Genomic DNA, 14,390 nt, shown 5'->3' with positions numbered 1-14,390 from the left:
TAAGTATTCCATCATTTCTAAAATATTTCTTCACCATGCAGACCCCAGTGAAGCTGGCCTCTGTGTTTTGCCTTGTTTTGCAGAGGGGGTGAAGCAGATCACAGTGGAGATGTGCGACTTGCCCAAGGTCGCACAGGGAGTTGGCAGCACAGCAGGGATGCTGAACTAGGACCTACAGCATGGACTGCTTGCAGCCAAGCCTCCTGCATCTCTACTGCTCGCTCCAGTTGTTGGAGCTGATCAAAGAATGGATGGAAAAAAATCAGATTTGGGTCTTCTTTTTTCATCCAGAAGACAATTATTCTTCTCAAGGACTCCTTGCAGCTGCTTTGACAGTCCCCTCCCAAAGGACTTTCTGGATGCCTTTTGCCTGTTTGTTCAGTCATGTTCTGTGTGGAGGGGAGGAGAGAGGCTGGATAGATCCATAGCAGTCCAGGCTAAGACTCAATATTTCATTCTCAGGGGACAGTAATCTGAGCTGTCCCTAAGCAAGGTGGAGATGACCTTCCTCTCAGTGTTGGCCTGGTTGAAGCAGCCATGGAGATTCTTCACAGTTCCCTGCCTTGTCCATTTCCACATACTTTTGCCTGCAGGAGAAAAGGGGATAAAGAAGTCTCAAAAAAGGTTGCTAGTTCTGCATACTGCTGCCCGTGGCTTGGGGCAGCCAGAGGTCACTCTCCACACTCTTGTTCACCTCCAACCCTGCAGGAATCCATTTCAAAGCACCCCTGCTTTGTAAACATCTAAGAAGCAGTATTCCTAGTGCATAGCTACAAAGGTGAGCCAAAGAAAAGTTTCTTGAGTAAGGATATGGCATACACCATACCCCTGTCATGGATATCAATTCTGGTGTAAAGAAAGAAAGAGAACTAGGAAAACATTAAGAAAAAAAACTCCAACATTGCATTGAATTTGCAAATTATATGGTGGGTCTAGGTCCAAGTCCAAACCACTGTGCTCTAATGTTTTTAGAGCTGGCCTCACAAACTGAGTGACTGCGGTAAGGATGCAAGAGAGCCCATTTCCTCATTTTCACAGTACGAAAAGTGCTCTGGGAGATCACAGAGCAGGAATATAGAGAGCTAGAATCCCTTTCAGGGAGCAAATTCCTTTTGTGAAATTGGTGCTCAATTTAGCTGTCACTGCTGAAAGGGAAAAAGATGCAGAAGCAACTTTTAAGTTCACCAGCCACATCCCTTTAAGCGATCCATGCTGTGCCAACCAGTTTTATAAAACTCTGTATTTCATCTAAACTCCATTTAAGTCTAAACAATATGAATGTCTTGCTACTGTATTTCCCTTCTCACTGCTGATAATTGCCAAGTTATTTCTGCTATAAACAAAGCAGTGTTCTCCTCTCTCTCTGCTTAATCATACCTGGTCCCAGAGCAGAAAGTTGTTAAAGATGTTTACTTTTAAACAGAGAAATAGACTGCACCAAAGTCCACAAGACTGTTTTGATACTTAAGTGCTTTCCTGGATCAGAATGTCAGGATCTTATAATGCAGTGTTTATAGCTAATTCTGAGCTGACCAAACAGTGATCTCCAAAAATTTGTATATTTGGTGTTTCTAAGCAGTAGACTAAGAAAAGTAGGGATGGAAACAACCAAGTAAGGAATGGTCATAATTTCCCTTTGAATCCTCTTTAGTATAATGGAGTCCTGGCTCCTTTGCACAGCATGGAGCTGCATTCCCCGCTGTGCCTCTGCTTCCACCAGTGGCTGGAAGCACTTGCAGGGGGATGCAGTGCAGGGAAGCCAAAACATCGCAGGAGTGCTGCACCTCTAAGGGCAACTCTTAGCTCAAACCATTTCTTCGAGTGTTTATGTCTTCAGGTCTGTTCTCATGATAAAAGCAGTGCATGCTAATCTGAGGGGAAAGTGCTGGCCCACTGTATCTTATTTATTAATATTTACAGCCATCAGCACAATTCCACAGACAACCTAATCTCAAGCAGTTTTTGAAATTCAGTGCTTTTCAGAGCAGTGTTTCCCATCAGAAACAGGACAGTGCACTCTGATCTGTAGAAAGGATTTGTCTTCCCCTTAAAAAGAAAAAAAAAAAAAAAAAAAAAAAAAAAAAAAAAGAGGCTCCTTCTTTTCTCAACATAGAGTTTATATTGTTATTAAATGAAATGTATTATCATATTTTAGCATTTTAAGCTGTCTTTTACAGAATTTCTAAAACTGCTCCTCATTAATCTCCTGCAATCCATTTGTCAGATATCTCAAAGCTATTTGATAGCACAGTTACTTTAAGGTATGATAGAGTTTTCCTTAGCAACAGGTTGTAATTTCAACCAGGCTGGTAAATGTGAGGTCAGAAGCTGGTTGTCACAAATCTAGGTTAAGATATACTGCACGTTCTTCCTTCCTGTTGAAATACCATCCTGAATCTTGAAGGAGTGAAAGTAAATACTGGGGTTACTTGAGGACAGCTTTTGTCCACTTGAAATGGCTTGTTTAATTAAGCATATTTTGTGTTTATTACAGAGGTATTTATCTTTGGCCAAACTGGCATCAAAACCTGCCTTCACGTGGTGCAGGCCTTCAGATGCAGATTCAGTTTCGAGTCCTTGCCCCAGCCAGTATCTGTTACTTCTCCATGGCTCCGGGTCACAGGGAACAGAGCTGCTGTGGCAGTGATGCTGCCTGATGAGTGAGGGAGATTCCAGCAGCCCCCCTGACCTGGGCAGGCTCATGGAAATCTTCCTTCTGGAGGCCAAACCTGGAACGGTGAGCACATAGGCTGGATGGCTACCAGAGATCACAGCTTCAGTAAGTAGTTGTCTTGAGCCAGGTCAGCACAATCCCAAATAATGGGGGTGTTTTGTTAAGTCTCAGACTTCATCTACTTGGCTATGGCAGTGACAGAATGTCGAATATTATGGCAAGCGGTTTTCAGCTCTGTGAATGGCGAGGTGAGCACATAGAGGAGATGCTCGGCCAGCCATTGCTTAAAGTTCTTCATTTCCTTTGAAGGTGGCATGGTAGAAAGTTTGCTGTTTTATATACACCACTGATGATAGTGCAGGAATCATGTTGATTCCAGCTTTATTTATAGGATGCTGTGTAAGGGTGATGGGGACATGTTTTCAGGCACCACCCAACTTCGTATTTTCTCTGTCCCTTACATATTTCTTTTTCTATTGGACTGTTTCATGCTCATCTGTTGTTTTATAACAAAACGATCCTTTGCCCAGCTCTTTGCACATTGCCTCTGGGAAGACAAGACACATGAGGAAGCCAAAAGTTCAGTAGACATCATTGTGTTAGAAATAGGTTTCTGTCCTCACATGCTTTGTCATGGGGGTGGATGAGCTTGCTCTGCACCTACTGGTGTACCATGGACTTGGACTGACTGAATGGAGCAGAGATCAAGCAGAATTAATCTGCAAGTTGGGATAGGATGAATTATTGTAAATAACTGAGCTGAGCCATTAGAAATAAGTTGCTAATGTAAGCAAGATTAGCTTGATGTGCTGCCTGAAATGAGATATTAGAGATGATAGTGAGAGAGAGAAAACTTTTCATTTAGATGGAAACAGGGCTGATTAATTAAGCAGTAACGAACAAGGAACCTTGCTTTGAATTGATATGAGGCTTGCAGTGCTAATTTAACACAAAGTACAGCTCCCAATTTGTTATTAAATTAAAATGGCTTTTAAAATTGTTTACAATTTTTTTCCTTATCTTCTTCTGTGTGGCAAAATGATTATTCTGGCTAGTTAAAGAAACCAATCAGAGCCACAGAAAGGGTAGGTTGGAGGGGGAAAAGATTGTCCTGTTGTGTAATTAAGAAATATACACTAATATCCATGACATCATGAATAAGCACTTCAAAGTAGCAAGTGTGCTCTGTATTGCATATTAAACTAAACAATTAGCATGCTAACAAACTGCTCTGGACATACAAGGAAAAGGCATTTCACTTAAGGAAATAACTGATTTTTCCTTTTATTTTTGTCAAAATATCTGCTCATCTTACTGACATGTATCAATAAGGGATAAAGAAGGAATGTTTCTCCTTCTTCTGCCTTTCCTCTTTCTTGCAATTTTCAGAACAGTTTTAATTTGGTAAGCTTTGTAGTTACCCTGTACAAGAAACTTTCATGACCCCTCCCTGTGAAGGCGTGTGATGGAAATGCAAAACATTGCATGTGATAGACAGATCCAATGGAACAACGGGGAAAATAACCTTTTAGTGACATTGCTTTCGCAAACAAGTTTTACTCTGACAAGAATGATTTTATGTAATTTATCATAGGATAGCTCAACAGCAGCAATTTGTCATGCATTGTGATGTCATTTGATGGGTTCATTTCTTAAATGAATTATGGATTATGGATTACCTCTGTATATCAACAACAGAGCTGTATCTTTTATGTAAATATTCCCTCAACTTCTTCTTCCTCTTCCAATCCATTTTCCGTCATACAGAGATGACTTTTCTTCCATCTAATCTTTCTACTAATAAGGTGTTTAATAATTTAGCAGCCTAAAAAATGAGCATATTTCAAAGGAGTTAGTATCAATGGTAGTGTAAGAGCCTCAGGCTACAAAAATGTGGATGAGGCTACCAAAGTTTTGGAGTCAGGATCCCAACTGTCTTTCTGCTTCAGGCAGCTATTTTATTAAAGTTGGTATTAAACAACACTGCCTAGGGTCTGATTAACAATTTATGACTTCCAAAGAAGGATTAGCACAAGCCTATCATTTTTATATTTAAATCTTAATTTGCATCTAAGAGAAACCATACTCAGGTTTATATTTTCATTGTTGATTATTTTTATTATTACTATTGCTGCTTCAGAAAAATTGCTTATGTGAACATACTGGCACCAGTTTGTTTTATTGAACTCTGAGTACTTCGTCCCTTTGTATGTGTCAGAGGAAAAGCTGGCCTCTTGTATCATGTGATAGGTCTGATCCTGCAAAATGATGGATATTGTCTCTCGTTGTGCTCAGTTGCTTTTTAGTGCCATTGGGATGGATTGGAATCAGCACTTGGCAGAGTCAGGCTGAGATCTGCAAACGTAGGAGCTAAATGTTGTCCAGCTAATGTTATTTTAGAGGGTGAAATCCAGATACACATGCCGGAGGCTTGCTTTTCCAGAGAGGAATTTCTTTCTTGACATTTACTCTGTGCAACTAGTCACATCTGTCTCAGTGATATTTTTCAATGAGCCTCCCTGTCCTGCTTATTAGGTTATTGCTGGGCACCCCCTGCTAGAAGGGAAGACAGAAGGTGATCCTGATGCTATATGCTGGGAAGCTATATGCTGCTTTTTGCTAGGATGCTAGCAGGTAGAAGGAAAGGTGAGTAGATACCATTAACATTGCTGGCCAAACTTTGCTCACTTGCATTAGTACAAAAGCAAGACAAACACATACACCTTAGTGGGGAAGAGTAGAACTTATTCTGCTGCAGGCAAGGCTATTTTCAAATAGAAAATAACAACAATATATGTTCTGTTATCTTTCTATTTTCAAATTGACCTAATGTTCCCCTTGCCTTTCTCTTCTCCAAGTTCAGTTGCTTCAGGAAATTGTATGGCATATCTTTTTTTTTTTTTTTCCCCCCCCCCTCTGTTTATTTCCATTTCTAGTACTTTTCAGTGGACTTAACACTCATTTCATCAAGGCTTGAATAGGGTGGTTATAGCCTGTGGAGCTAAGGGAAAAGACTGTCAACAAGGGGCTGTGAGCTCTACTGGTTCACAGCAAGGAAGATGGGATTTTTGTCCTCTTGAGCTTTCTTCATCAGTAAGACATTAGAAGCCTGAAAAGAAATACTGATATTTAAGCATTTTCATTTCTTTATCTAAACTCTCAACATCTCCATGGCTTTTCTTTTAATCAGTAGCTTACTTTTTGTCTTGGACTCAAGGGCTTTAAGTTTTAAAATACTAGAGCCATCATCTGAAAACTGCTGGTTCTTCAAGGCAAAAAATGAGCAACACAATCAGAGGAAGATTTCTCAGATGCATGACTTTTTAGGACATGATGTACTAAATTTCCATTGTAGGGCTGTATTCATATTTCAAGCAACTACTGTTAGAAGAACTCTGAGTATTTCAATCGTAATGTTTTTTCATGGCACTCAACATTTGGTGTGTGCTTGTGGGCCATTACTGTCGGTGGGATATAAGCAAAAGCTTAAAAGATTGTGCTGAATCAGGGACTAAGCAGTATCTGTGAGGAATAAGTCCCTTAGATTCAGGATTAGCAACACTCAAGGTTTCTATCTTATTCTTCAGTACTGGTTGAGATTTTAGCTAGTCAAATTCTCAGTCAAAAGAGGAAAACAAATCTTATTCCTTTGACTTCCAGTGAGCTGTTATGATAAGCAGGAGCTGAAAAACTGGTCCAAGAAATCAGAAGAAAATGCATAAATACATTATCAAAAGCAGACATGCCCAGGAACTGAAAGCAGTCAGCTCGCCTCCTCTCTCCCACTGAAAAATCCTCAGCCATACAGCCAGAGAACAGAAGCAATGTCATGGGACTTCTGAGGCCAATGACACAACAGCATGAGCAAATAGTTCATACTTAATCTGTGGGATTAATTATTTATCCAAACTATTCTACAACAACATATTATTATTTATCGGTTTTACATTAGTGCCTACAGGTCCTGATTGCATAAAGCAATGCTCTAACCTAATAGAGTCCCAGCTGAAAAATATGTTCAGAGAAATCAGTCTTGAGTGTAAGAGTATTTGACCAAAATATGGCTAACTTTGCAGCAAATTATACTAAAACAGAGTGGCTAAGTAAGCTCTACCCTGTAATAGATGTGTAAATTAAACACATCAAATATGCTTTCCTTCAATTAAAGCATACTTATTAAAAAATAGATGAACGTCTGGTATACTATGATTCAGTCTGTAGTAACTAGAATGATTTTTAAAGTCTTCTGTGTACAGAATTTTCAGGTGATGTCAGTGTGATTTTTCACTCACAAAGATGACTTCTTGGTTCACTTAAATGAATTAAATGAAAAAAAGCAAGATAAGTAATGCACAAAAATATATTATCTTGAGAAATAACATTAGGTGCAAGATGAGGATATCACAATTCTTGGTTGAAGGAAAGAGAAAGAACTACAGAATAAACAGAGTTGTACAGAGCATTCACAAGACACTACTAAAGGTCAGGGGAGGCTGTACTATGTGTCTTAGTGGTCTTTAGGATAAATTTTGCCCTGTTTTCCCATATCTTTCCACTGTATTCATAGATAGAACTGTTACCATTAAAAAAGAAAAAAGCCCTATGCTGATATGTTTTGTTAACTGTGATTCTTCAAATTTTTCAAAACTGTATTTTATTTCTATTCTATTGCTGCACAGTCTGAACTAGACAGTAAACTGCCCAACTTCAGTCAATAGAAACTTTATGGTTATTCTGGGTTACTTTCTGCAATAACTAAGTTTTGTGGGAAATGTTGACTTTGTTCTACATCACAGCAATAGCACGGCACAGTTTACAGATACAGACAGTGTTTGTGTCAAAACAATTGGGAAATGGAAAAAAACCTGTGGAAATTTGTTTCGTATACATCTCTAAACCTCTACCATTAAATGCTGATTACTAATCAAGTTCCACCACACACCAGTGCACTTAAATTTGATCATGCGGACATAATTTCCAGGAAAATATGTGAATATCAGACTGTGGTGGAATGTCAGCTGGCCTGAATCCAATCCATGAAGTCAAATACCTTCACGTACTGAATGTGTTTGGATACTGAACTGAAATTACGTTGTGCTAGTGACTTCATCTTGACATGAATGAATGAGAGAAATGTATGAAGCAGATCTCTTAACATCTCCTCCTACCTTGTTTTCTGAATTTCTTCAGAATGAGCACACAACCACCCCTGCATCCACACCCCAGCTTTAAATGGGTTACTGATATCCAGCTCTGCACTTTGCAGCTTGAGTCTTTCTGCTGCTTTGTCCAACTCTGAAATGTGTCCCTCCATGTTAGCTTGCATAAACATAAAGCCTCAAACTAGCATAGCATGCAGTCATTGCTCTCAAAAACCAGTAGTTTGGCCACGTTCAGTGCATATTTGCCATCTGCTAATGCATTAAAACAAAAAACAAAACAAAATAAGAATCTGGGCCAGGTCCTTAATTGGAGTAAATCCATGTGTACCTTGAGTAACTTTAAAGAGCTGTCATCACCTTTACCATCTGATGAACTAGCCCCTGTGACAGCAAAGCAGTGGATGCTTTGGAGCACTTGGACTATGCATGGCTTCTGGCCAACTAAAAGGATGCCAAGGGTAGGGAGAACATTTTCACAGAGACAGCCTTCTGGTTGATGCTTGCTGCAGAGAACAGGGTGTATACCTAGAAACTACAAGCCTTCAGCACTCCTGAATATTTGGATCTGGGCACAACTCACATACCCTCTAATATCAGTACTCTTTATAAGATCAAACCCTTTCCTTGCAAAGTCAGAAGTCTGGATGATGTGCCAAAAATAGGAGGCTGAACTCGTAAGTCCCATAAAAATGAACTCTTTAAAAACTCTGAGCAAAGAAGGAAAAGGATGTAGGAGCAGCTCACACCAGAAGGGACACTTTGGTTGGTTGTGGGATTTTTCCTTTATCAGACATGCAAACAACAACAACAAAATACTAGAGTTGGCATTTTGACCTGACTTCTGCTCAGGATAGGTTACATGCAGCAGCCTCACTTGTGGTGCCATGCATGCCACTGGCCCTTAAAAGAAAAACTGTAAAAGGAAGAAATGTAGAGTAACACTTATGGAGAAAACTACATTAAGTACAATTATACATGATATGATTATATCTGCTTTTAACAGCCTTTAAAGTTCTGTCTTTTTTCAAAAAGAAAGACATACAGCATTTATCTTTTCTCCGCAATGCTGTGGATTGCTAAATGCCTCTGGAGGAGGGCTATGAGGGAACAGCACAGAACACTCTCCAAAAGCTTTTCACAAACATTATTTCAAAAACATAATTCAGTAAGAGTGTTTATAAGACCTTGCAATAGAAATTCTGCATCTTTACTTCATGCTCACGTACTTGTCTCATTTGGTAAACTATCACTCTGCACCTGGCTGGCTGGCATCACACATCTTTCAGTATGTTGATATCAGCATAGATAGGATACCTCAGGGGACTGGCAAGCAGACAGGTTTTGAAAGCCTTCTACCTTCAAGGCCCCTTACTCAAACCTCAGCTAGAACAGATGCCAGTAGTCAAAAGCAGCATCAGTACCACCTAATGGCTCTTCAGAGGACTGTGTAAGCAAAACAAGTATTTTCATTCCCTTTCATATATAAAAAATAAATAGTAGGGGTTGTAGTAATAGCATCGTCTCTTGAGACTTTCAGTGGCACTGTGGCACCCATGAACCAGTAGCAGAAGTGGTATGGAATCTATTGCTGCTAGCCTGCACACTGGCACAGCCCCTGCAAAACTCAAGGTGGAGAAACTTTCATTGCTGTTGTTTATCTGTTCTGTGGATACGTAAAGGTCTTTGGCTTCCACAACTATCAAATGTCTACACTGTAGAAGGACTGCATCAGTAAAGGGACTGAGAAAAACAAAATGTTCATCCCAGAGTAGCTGACTTGCAATGGAAGCAAGCAAAGTAGGGTTAGGTGAACCTCTGTATCTTTGTACAATATATTGAGTTACTCAAAGAGGTCATAGCCTTTGTTTTCTCATATCTGCAGAGAAGTACAGACAGGGCAGTCTCTTATCTGAGGGTGGAATAAACTTTTCTCACACTCTAGTTTGCAGTGAAAGATCTACAGCAATATACCTAATGTATTCAAGCCATGTGTTGAAAATTAAAACATTGATTTGTGATATCACCTACCATGAAGGGGGAACAGAGAGAGGGAACCAAAGGTACCTTCAGTTCTACAACTACCCATTAAAGAACAATTTCTAAAAAAGAATTGGTTAATTTAAGCTTTGGTAGCAGTATCATGCCTTTCATAAATAATTCTTACTTGTGCTGAGTTCAATTTTTTTTTTTTTCCAATAAAGAGTATTGTATCACTAGTTTTTATGGTCTTTTCATGGTGGAACAGATCATTTGCTCAGTTACAGTGGACAAGTTACTTCATGAAGTCAATCATAACTTATTTAGGAACTTGCAGAGCTACACATTGGGATCTACAAATTCTGTAAGTATTTAGGCACCTTAATAGAAGCATAAGCTTGCAAACAGACCATGTGACACATATCCATAAATAGAATAAAGTAAATGGATTTTACCCTCTTATAAATAGATGTTTATGCATCTAAAATGAATATAACTGTTCAGATCATGCAGAGATCTTTTTTTTCCAATGAAGTCTAAGTTAGACCTGAAATTCAGCCTTGAAGTTTCATTTCACCAGACAGCCAAATCAGCAAGGAAAAAAAAAATCAAAGCAAAACCATGACATTTATAGCAGATGGGGATATGTTCTAGTTTTCAGTCTGGTCAAATGACAGGGCTTACGTTTACTCTTATTTGCACAGGATTGTTGCTCTTTCCTTTCCGCTGAGGATCCTGGCAGAATTTTCAATGGACTACATGAGTTTGGGAGGTTGATATCTCACCTGTAGATTTTAATGAATTTTTTCTCATCTGATGTATGAATGGTAGCAATGAATCAGACCCCTATAATTTTTGATGGTATTTGTTTCATTTCTGAAACCCTTGTATACACCATTCCTATAGTCCACTCTTAGCTTTCATTTTCTTTAAATCTCTGACTTGTTAAGAGAAATATGTTATTATACAGGGATTTTAATTTTCACTTAAAAAAAAAAAAGTAAAATTTCTAGCTTTTGGATATAAAGAAAGCCTTGAAAACCTTACCTCTAACAAGGAGGAAAAGATAAAAGAACAATCATCTTAGTTATTTTCAAGTCAGTCCAACTCATGATTTATTTAGACATGGAATTGACAATAAGTTTAATTTAACTGCAATAATTTACTACTTTGTTATCAACTTGTAACTTATTACAGTACAAGCAAACTTACCTCTCAGCTTTACAGATCAAGGAAGGCTTCAGGTCCCCATCTCTCTGTTCCTGAAATCTCCACTGGCTCATCTGAGTACGATCTGGCCAAAGGCACATTGACTTCTTGGTCAAAAACAGCTAAATAAAACAGAAATGTATTGGCTAAAAGTGAATGATAATGATTGTAACATTTAGCATTTGCACTGTTCCTTTCTTCCCAAGTGTTTTACAAGAGGGAACTAATTAAAATATGCATGGTAATAATGGTTCAGAGGGATGCTAAATTGTGTTCTTACTGTAATAAATGGCTGTGGTAGGGTGGGAAATTGCTACATTTCCCACTAGGAGGAAGCAGCTTTAGGATAATTCCTCTATATCCTCATACATCCAAGTCCCTCACTGGAGACAGCATCCATCTAGACTTCTGCATGAATATCAGTTGGTTTTCTTTGGGAGAGGTTTACACCTTGACCATATTGCCTTTGCTTCAGCTATAACGGTACAAAGGGGCTGCAGGGCGACAGGACCTTTTCCCTTTGTCTGTTCATGACCAGACACAGAGGGCTGGCAAAGCACTTATTAACTGCCACAGGTTTAAAGAAAGATGACTAAGCCCTAAAGCATTTTTAGATGAATATTGCAGAACAAGAAAGAAAAAAAAATCCCCTCTTTCTGCTCTGCTGTAGCACCATCATTTTGTGTTTTGCTCTTGAAGTATGTGATGCCACAAGAAATTAATTACTTTAGCAAAAAAAGAAATAGGATTGTAGGGGAAAAACAGATTTGTAATATTATCCTGATTATAGCTACAGGTAAGAGATAATCTCCTGCTTTCTCTTGTAGGGGAAAAGATACTTTGTCTCGAAAAATTACTCAAAGAAAATCCATTTTTTATGAGACCTCTAGAGATAAAGAAAAGGCAAAAGCAAAATCTCTGGACTTTTCCATTTACTTATTTGTAGAAAAACTTGTAGGGATAATTTATTTCAGCATCTCATTGCTTATTAACTTCAGCCAATACCTCTTTTCCAGGAATCAAGTCCAATGCATGGTGGTGGCAAAAGTTCCTTAATAGGCAAATTAATTGTGTAGGCTGTACTTGTGCCCTCTGAACTGAGGTCTCCCTGCACTCCATGGTACTGCCACAGAGCTGCTCCCAGGGCTGCCAGGACACAGTTGCTGTTCTCTGTAAAACAGCACTGCCCACCAGGCAAAGACTGGGTCATTCAGGATGAGAGAGGAAGCTATTAACGAACAAAGTTTTAGACATTAAATGAACTTTGGAAATGAGCAGCACATTCTGTTGATTTGGCCAGACTCCCATACAACTAAAGGTCATGGCATTTCTGAGCTTGCCCAGCACACATCATTGAAGGTAATTTTGGCTGAAGTGATCTTAGGCTGCTTTTCCTTGTAAGGAGTGGGGTACAGACCAGCTTCCCTCTCCACCTTCAGGCACAGAAGTTTGTGAAAAAATATGTAGCTATTAAACAGTAATGGTGGGAATCCTAGTTTCTGGCAATGTTCAGGGTTATAGAGTAACACCCATCCCAACTTTAGCTTCCTGACATTAAAAAAGTATAGTGAAATAGCAGCCCTGTAACAGCCACTGATTATTTGTTCTAATGCAAGAGAAGAGGACACCGCTGAACTTCTTCCATGTTTATAATACAAAGTTGGTGACCGCAGATTTTGCCTCTTCCATGGCTTCTCTGTTCACCCTGCTGGTCATCACATATGTGGTATTTGGTGGCAGTTTTCCCAGGCTAAGCTGTGAGCATCTATTCCCCTCTCAGCTTAACTGTAATTCAACCATCATCAAACTTATCCTGCAGATTACAAGACAGCCGAAATCCCCATTGGTGCCTATTTAAAGAGAGAGGGGATTATTCTTTTCAAAGAAATCACAAAAAATGAATTGTTCATTTCTTGCTTTCCAGTACCTGCTCTATGGATAGTAAGATCACAGAATTCTGGAAGCCATTTTTAGAGGTATTGCAATACAATTTTACAACACATTGACATGCTTAAAATCTTGTTTTAGTTTTGGCAAAACCTTCCTGAAATCATATATCTGACCTAAGCTTTTATGGTTAGTAAAACACTAAAAATATAGAAGATACAAGATTATTGGCATAGGTTAGCATAGCCCGTAGTATATTTAACTAGGAGAAATATTTTCTGAAATGCTGTCTTAAGGAAACAATAGCAAACAGAAGGTGTTTACACTTAGAAGACACGAGTAAAGTATTTATCAGAAAAAAAAAATACCAACAAGATGAGGTTGGAAACAACCAAACAAATCAAACAAAGCAAACAAACAAAAATCCCTAGCTATCAAAATAAGCTGTGGAAAATGGGAATGATTAAAAAAAACTGATCAAAAAAACATCTGCATGCTAATCCTGGTGTTTTCAAGTGGAACAACAGTGCAAGGAGAAAAAAAAAAAACACATTTAAGAAGAAATATGAGAAGCAAACAAAAAATAATTATGAATGGGGAAAAAAAACATGACCAAGTTAGAAAAAATATACAAAAAGAAACAGATTGAATCTGTATATTCCTTTACAATGAAGCTTTTGCTGGTGTGACTGCATATTCAGCAGTGTGAATATAATTATTAAAGAATGTCAGTTCAAGCAAAATGTTTTAAAACCTTCCTGTTAATAAACAGATAAATTGCCTAAAAATACTGATTATATTAGGAAAAAGGGAAGTACTGGATTTTTGTGCTTCAATTCCTTTCATCTGACACAACCCGTTTAAAGAGCGGATGTCTCTCCCAGGCACTGTTTGATAGCAGTGCTGCTGATTTCCCTTTTGAGGTGATGAGAACATCCTTACAAGGTGGGCTGACACCACTCTGCAGACCCCAGCACTTGCTGGTACCTGTGTAGCACTGCATCCCACCAGAGCCGTACCAGCCCCATTCCACCTGCAGGCTGGTGAATGCTGCCTGTCAGCAGGATGAATTAGGCAAGCTGCTGGTGCAGCTCAGTGTCAGGGCCACAGCAGGGAGGGCTGGAGGCTCTCTGCATCACATTGCTCAGCCCTGCAGCCGTGCCCAGATGGGTGCAGACTGAGCTTGGTTCCATGCGAGGCAGGCAGAAAGCACTGAGCACTGCTTTGCACCAGGCTCGGACCACAAATGGAGGAGTGCTTGAAAGCTGTCTCTTGAACAATGAGATGCAAGTGCTAGTTCAAGGCAAGTCTTCTCTGGAGTTTGGAAAAATATTCACACTGAATTACAACTAAACTTCCTGCTTATTTTTGTTTTTTAATAATAGCGAGAGGAAGACATCAGGGTATGACAAAGAATAGTTATGAGTGCAAAAAAGAGAAAAAAAGCTAAGTTAAAAATTGCTTCGATGAACTCCAGTTAG

At 39.1% G+C, this 14,390-nt stretch overlaps 1 protein-coding gene across 4 annotated transcripts in view; it reads left to right on the top strand.

Annotated features, from left to right (window-relative positions):
* The window catches only part of CDH6 (cadherin 6), a 112,938-nt gene that overhangs the window by 16,819 nt on the left and 81,729 nt on the right, over positions 1-14,390 (top strand). The window contains exon 1 of one of the 4 annotated variants that reach the window (XM_085220358.1): positions 4,955-5,320. The exons of the other annotated variants lie outside the window; for them this stretch is intronic. The gene's annotated coding sequence lies outside the window, so the exon portion shown is untranslated. Of the gene's footprint in view, positions 1-4,954; positions 5,321-14,390 lie in introns of those variants that run through there. 4 annotated transcript variants of the gene reach the window in all.

This window comes from Meleagris gallopavo, chromosome 3 (assembly GCF_905368555.1).
Source record: "Meleagris gallopavo chromosome 3, MGAL_WU_HG_1.1, whole genome shotgun sequence".
NCBI classification, from domain to species: Eukaryota; Metazoa; Chordata; class Aves; order Galliformes; family Phasianidae; genus Meleagris; species Meleagris gallopavo.
This window is presented reverse-complemented; position numbering and strand designations above follow the sequence as displayed.